At 38.9% G+C, this 7,412-nt stretch overlaps 1 long non-coding RNA gene across 1 annotated transcript; it reads right to left on the bottom strand.

Annotated features, from left to right (window-relative positions):
• Positions 1-750: 750 nt before the first annotated feature.
• On the bottom strand, positions 751-4,372 carry LOC118394532 (uncharacterized). The gene is made up of 3 exons (XR_004827780.2): positions 4,221-4,372; positions 2,969-3,060; positions 751-2,087 (listed from the first exon to the last, which is right to left on the bottom strand). It is a non-coding gene; the product is annotated as an uncharacterized LOC118394532 (long non-coding RNA).
• Positions 4,373-7,412: the final 3,040 nt, after the last annotated feature.

Raw genomic sequence — 7,412 nt, 5'->3', positions numbered from 1 at the left:
CATGTGATGACTTTGAATCAACGTGGAAAACTGACTGGATTTGTAAAAGTCATCAACATAAGTGCATTTCGGGGTTTTTTCACCCAACTTTTACACTAAATCCAATGACATGGTGACATTTGTTGTTGATTTCACTTTGAATTCACTGTTAGTTGACAACTCAACCAAATGTAAATCAAAACTAGACATTGAAAGGACATCTTTGCCCAGTTGGTAATAATGCATCATTGCCATTGTACAATTGCCAGAGAAAAGCACCGCAACTGATTTTCTCAGATACTTACAGCTGTTTAACATATAGAATTGACACCGATAAATATCAAGTGTTCATTGACTGCATTAATAAGTACTATTTTCTGTTTTGTTTGTAATGAGATGCTCTCTTGTCCTCTGATTAACACGCTTGTATCATGCAACTGTTTACATGTTCCGGAATGTTTTTAAACAGGCAGATTGTTAACACTGGTCTAATTTACAGTATTCATCTCTCATCCTCATCCTCCAGTGACAGTTGTTTTCCCAGTCAGTCACCCATTAAGGTTTAGGTGTTAATCCCATTGAACTTTGTTCCTTAGTGTCAACCTTACTTTAAGACATGACCATTCCAGTACATTTACTGAGTGCATTTTCAAGAGGATGAAAAAAACAGCATTAACAATGCTGGGCTGATGATGCAGGACATTTTGTTCCAAAGTTTAAATACACCGTTTAAAATGAGGATTGTATTAGGACAAATAAAGCATCACTGAATAGTTTGTCACAGTTTTTATTGCATTAAAAAGCTAAGCCAGAATATAAGATAATGAAATGCTAAATATATTTATAGGAGCAATGTGAGTATGACCCTATTATAACCTTCTAAATGTACATTACTTAACTGAATATTGTTAGTTGTTTAGCCTCATTATCTTCTTCATCACATTTCATAGGCACTGCACAAATCATTGATCAGCTAAGTTGATAAGCTACAGAGCAGCACCCCTGGATGGAGAGCAGTTTTGGGGTTTAAGTCCCATGCTCAAGGGCACAACGGCAGGAGGGAGTACCTGGAATCATAGACCAACAGTTCCCACAGTTCTGTTTTTATACCCTGTCCATGGATTGAATCAGCAACCTTCCGGCTACTGATCAAGCAACCTTCCACCTCTCTAAAGCCTAATTTTGCAGCTTCTGCGCCGTCCGTTAGGTTCGTTTAAACAGAATTATGCATCGAAAGTTCGCTTCTGTCGGCACATCTCTGCTTCCGCATCTGCACACCTCCTTTTTCCAGCATGACATTTGCTTACAAATGATATGCGGAGCTTCTATTTATGTAGTGTAGGACATTATGAAGGCATTATGATGGCGTCATGAAGGCTTTAATAGATATATCTGGTTTAAAGTGTGACTATGTAGCTTCAAAGTATGCATAAAACATAAAACTTCAAAGTATACATACTGAATATTTTCCAGTGTGCATGTTACAAAATTTGGTGGAATATCTAAGCTATTCCTACGTTTGCGTCTGTCTAAAATATCAGAATCTGATATGATGGAAAGCTGAGAAGAGTCTATGATGTTGTTTTTCACACTCAATGTCTGATCTGCACCCGCTGTACTTATGAAGATCTCAGTATCAGAGCTAAAATGTAAAGGCTCCGTTATGCTTCTCCGACGTTTGCGTTTGTACAGAATCTTTGTCGCCTGCCCAGAGTCAGAAAAATCTTCTGCCTCAAGTTCCACTCCAAAGGACATATTTAAGTCACGCGCAAAATCAATATTACAAATCTTTTTGAATTTAACCATATATATCTCAAATATACTGACACAGGATAGTACCGGGTTTCAGTGTCACCAGTAGCAATCTTTTTTAACTGACCTGACAGGTTATTAACATAGTCACACTTTAATTCCAGGATGATGAAAGAAAGAGAGAGAGAAACAGAGAGATAGGGACAGAGGGAGGGAGAAAGCGGAGTGGTTGGTGTTATCCATCCGGGAGCCTCCAGCAGCAGTAACAGGAGGGCAGCGATGGCACATAAGTCCTCAGGGGGTCCGTGTGTTCTCCATCCACTATCTTGGCCCCTGCTTTAGCCCTGGCCCCAGCCCTGCAATGTGAAGAAAGGTTCTCAGTTCAAAAATATGTTTACTCTCTTAAGCAATCAATAATTAGATTTGCATGGTATTTGGTATTTATAGATGATGAATTTGCTGATGATAACGATAATGAATATAAAGGTAATGATAAGGATTGACATAACAATCTTGACAATAGTGCCTTCAGAAAGCATTCATACCCCTTGACTTATTCCACATTTTGTTGTGTTACAGCCTTAATATATTTTTTTCTACACACAACATCCCATAATGCCAAAGTGAAAACATGTTTTTAGATTTTTTTGCAAATGTTTTGAAAAGTAAATACAGAAATATCTCATTTCCATAAGTATTCAACACCCCTGAGTCAATACTTTGTAAAAACAACTATGGCAGCGAATACAGCTGTGAGTCTTTCTGGGTACGTTTCAAATTATTTGTGAAGCTTTGCACAACTGGATTGTACAAGCTGTCAAGTTGATTGTTGATCATTGCTCGACAGGCATTTTCTAGTCTTGCCATAGATTTTTAAGACTATACTTAAGTCAAAACTAACTAGGCCACTGAGGAACATTCAATGTCGTCTTAGTAAGCAACTCCTTTTCATTTTGTATTAATTTGAAAACAATTTTAATTCCACTTTGACATAAAATCAAATCTATTTTAAATTCAGCCTGTAACACAACAAAATGTGGGAAAAAGTAATGGGGTATGAAAAGAACATTTTCACAGCCCTTGACTTTTCCACAGTTTTTTGTGTTACAGCCTGAATGCAGTGTTTGCAACAGAATGAAGCCTTGAAAAATGAATAACATTATTGATAGTCTTCCTGACAAAAGAGACCAGACAGAGTTCATTGACAGTTAAAGTAGAGAAACATGTATATATTTACCCATTGGGAGGCCGAGGACCACACGTCCATAACTGTATTGTTTTCATGGTGTTTTAATACATGTTGCCGATAGGAGTAGGTCTGATGATATGCTGTTGAAAGGGAAATAATAATAATTGAACCAGCTATGTAAGACTGCATGACAGTATGAAGGCATCATGAAGACTTTATTAGATTTGTTGTATATCCAAAGTATACTTAAAGCATATATATTTTCTAGTATACATGTCACAGCTTCACTCAAAAACGTGGTGGAATGTTTTATCTATTCAAACGTTTGAGTCTCCAAAATATCAGAATCTGATTATTACATCTGCTTCTGACTCACACACTCAAACACGTAGATCCCCTGAACACAGCTCACTTTCCAGCCCACTTTCCAGCTCACACTCTCAAACACCTAGATCCCCTGAACACAGCTCACTCTCCAGATCCCAATCACCTGAATTCTAATTACCTGTTCACACAACTGTATATCATTATCACACCCTATTTAGTTCAGTTCTTTGCCCCCCATCACTGTGAGATATTGTTTGTTTTGTGACATACGTCTTTCAGAGCTCTGTCTTTCCTCTGATTTACTCCTCCCATGTATGATCATTTTTGCCTGCCTCACTAACAACGCCTTTAAGCCTATTCCCTACCTGTACTTTAGCCTATCAGATTTCCTGTTATCTACCTATTTGCCTGATCTCCCGGATTACGTTACTAGCCTTTTCCCTGCCTTTGGACCCATGTGTATGACCTTCTGCCTGTCCCTGGATCCAGCTATCTGGCTCCTCCTGTGGTCCTTTTCAATAAACACCTGCTGCGCCCTGCGTTTGAAACCAGCTCTCTGTCTCCCCTCGTGTTCATTACACTGATAGGACAGTGCTGAGAAGTCATTGTTTTTTACTCTTAATGGAGCATTACTAGAGCATTTTGTATACATTATTTGTATTCAGGAAAGCAGTGAGTTGCTGCACAACATTTTTTTCACTCTTAATGCTTTATAATCTGCATCATGTATACCTGGTATATACTTGGTATGTACTCGGTGTTCTCACTTGCAGAGCAACATTTGCGTTTGTAATTAATCTTTGTCACCTGCTCAGAGTCAGAAAAGGTTTCTGCTTCGAATTTCACCCCATCAGCCATATTTAGGCCTACGTCACACATACGTTGTTAGTGTGATATAAACAATGCAATAATAAAATATATATTATGCAGTGTAATAAAATGCAGTCTTGATATAATGAAATTAATAATTTACCTGAAGGTGGTCAAATCACAGGATTAGCTTTGGGCTAGTGCTCTTTGAATGTAAAATTGTTTGAATGTTGAATGTTGGACTCAAGAAGCTTTTATAGAAACCTGTTTCCTGGCTGTGGGCCTGTGTTCATGATTGGTCTCTGAAAGAACCTGACTGTACGTGTGTGTTCATGATTGGCCTGACTGGGACTTCCCTGATTTTGGTATAAAAAAAAACTTTGCCACAATTTCCTATGTCAAAAAAAAGAAAGATTTACTGTGTTCTATGAAATGAAACCAAAAGAAAGTGACTTTTTCTCGGTGGTTGTTCAATGCTGCAAGCACTATTGAATGATTTCTGATTGCGTAGGGACGCAAATCTCCAGGAAATATCCCAGTTGCAATATTAGCTGTTGGAATGTCTATTACTCTAGTGGCTAATATATCGTCTCAGTATTTCACCAATGTTTGCATTCTCATATGAATCAAGGCCTTTTTTCCCCATAGTTGGTAATCAAGTTAGCAGTACTGAAGACATAATTAACTGGAGCTGCAAATGCATGGGAGTCGACCAATGTATCAAAACATTATATGAAATAAGTACTATGCATTTACAGTGCATTCGGAAAGTACTCAGACCCCTTGACCTTTTCCACATTTTCTTATGTTACAGCCCTGTTCTAAAACAGATTTTTTATTTTATTTTTTACCTTATTAATCTACACACAATACCCCATCAAATTCGGACCCTTCGCTATGAGACTGGAAATTGAGCTCAGATGCATTCTGTTTCCATTGATCATCCTTGAGATGTTTCTTCAACTTCATTGTAGTCCACCTGTGGTAAATTCAATTGACTAGACATGATTTGGAAAGGCACATACCTGTATATATAAGGTCCCACAGTTGACAGTGCAGGTCAGAGCAAAAACCAAGCTATGAGGTCGAAGGAATTGTCCGTAGAGCTCCGAGACAGGATTGTGTCGAGGCACAGAGGAACTCTGGAGCTCTGTCAGAGTGACCATTTGGTTTTTGGTCACATCCATGACCAAGGCCCTTCCCTTTTGTCCATTTAGGAATGATTGAGGCCACTGTGTTCTTGAGGACTTTCAATGCTGCAGGAATATTTTGGTACCCTTCCCCAGATCTGTGCCTCCGACACGGTCCTATCTCTGAGCTCTACCGACAATTCCTTTGACCTTATGTCTTGGTTTTTGCTCTGACATGCACTGTCAACTGTGGGATCTTATATAGACAGCTGTGTGTATTTCCAAGTCATGCCCAAACAATTTAATTTACCCCAGGTGGACTCTAATATAAAACGAGTTTTGTCATTATGGGGTATTGTGTGTAGATTGATGAGGATTTGTTTTTCTTCATTTAATCCATTTTAGAAAAAGGCTGTAAAAGTACCAAAATGTGGAAAAAGGGAAGGGGTCTGAATAGTTTCAGAATTCACTGTATATCCTGCTCACTGTGCGTTGTTAAATGAGAAAAGACTGCATTCAGGGACTGTTACAGTCGAGGAATACGTGTAATATTACCCATGGGGTGACCGAGGATCAGTTCTCCAGAGGAGTATTGTTGTCATTGTGTTTTAGTAGACTAAATGTCACTGACAGGAGGTTATCGACTGGGCACAGACTTCAGTTCAATGTCTAGTTTTGATTTACATTTGGTTGAGTTGTCAACTAACAGTGAATTCAACGTGAACTCAACAACAATTATCAATCAAGTTCAAATTCGTGTCCATAGGTTGATGACTTATTGCAAATCCAAATAAGTTTTCCACGTGTATTTAACGTCATCACATTGATTGTTTGGGGTTAAAAGTGGAAACATCATAGATTCAAACTGTTTTTTCCAAGTTGGAAATGTGATAATTCTCTCATGTCACAACTCCTACCGAAGGTGGCTCCCCTTCCCGTTCGGGGGGCGCTCGGCGGTCGTTGTCACCGGCCTAATAGCTGCCACTGATCCTTTTGTCCCCCCTTGTCTGTTTATTAGTTGCACCTGTGTTTAGTTAGGTTAATTGGTTGGGCTTTATTTACCAGCCAGCCCGCCTGCTGGTTGTGCGGGATTGTTTTCAGTGTACATTTGTACACGCCTGTAAGTCAAGGTTGTCTGTGTGTGTGGTTTATGCTGTACTGATTTAGTTCCCCGTGTTTGGGGCATTTGTTTGGGTTAGCGTTGTTTTCACCGGTGTGGTGTATTAAAAGTATTGCTACCCTTAACTCTCTGCTTGCTGCGCCTGACTTCTTCCTCCGCTACACCCCGGGTGTTACATATGTATGTTTATAACTTTTCTATATTAGCTACCTTTACTCTGCTCTGCTGGTTCTATTGCTACAGCTACTTATGATAATTATTACAACAACCACAACAACAAAACTATGCTTTTAAATAATGATTTTTCAACAAATGAATAACTATGAAACATTAGTAAGCACTAAATATATTTGATATATTCCCATTTTCACAGATATACATCAAGCACTGAAGTTGCTGCTCAATCATCAACATGTGCACGTGTGCATCAACAACAGTATACATTCTTGCTTTGAATTTATATGCATTTTAATTCCATCTTGTGGTGTGTAATGTAAAATGTACAGTACCAGTCAAAAGTTTGGAAACACCTACTCATTCAAGGGTTTTTCTTTATTTAGACTATTTTCGCCATTGTAGAATAATAGTGAAGACATCACAACTATGAAATAACACATGTTGTAATCATATTGTAACCAACAAAGTGTTAAACAAATCCAAATACATTTTATATTTTAAATTCTTCAATGTAGCCAGCATACATTTAGTTTTACTTGCATTTAAGAGCAGTTGGAGGCCACGGAAGGAGAGTTGTACGGCTTTGAAGCTCGTCTGGAGGTTAGATAACACAGTGTCCAAAGAAGGGCCAGAAGTATACAGAATGGTGTCGTCTGCGTAGAGGTGGATCAGAGAATCATCAGCAGCAAGAGCGACATCATTGATATATACAGAGAAAAGAGTCGGCCCAAGAATTGAACCCTGTGGCACCCCTATAGAGACTGCCAGAGGTCCGGACAACAGGCCCTCCGATTTGACACACGGAACTCTATCTGAGAAGTAGTTGGTGAACCAGGCGAGGCAGTCATTTGAGAAACCAAGGCTGTTGTCATAATGGTGGGTGTAGCTGGTGTATGCAGTCAAGCGCAGGAGAGCAGAGAATTGGGAG

Source organism: Oncorhynchus keta, chromosome 15, assembly GCF_023373465.1.
Source record: "Oncorhynchus keta strain PuntledgeMale-10-30-2019 chromosome 15, Oket_V2, whole genome shotgun sequence".
Classification (NCBI taxonomy): Eukaryota; Metazoa; Chordata; class Actinopteri; order Salmoniformes; family Salmonidae; genus Oncorhynchus; species Oncorhynchus keta.
This window is presented reverse-complemented; position numbering and strand designations above follow the sequence as displayed.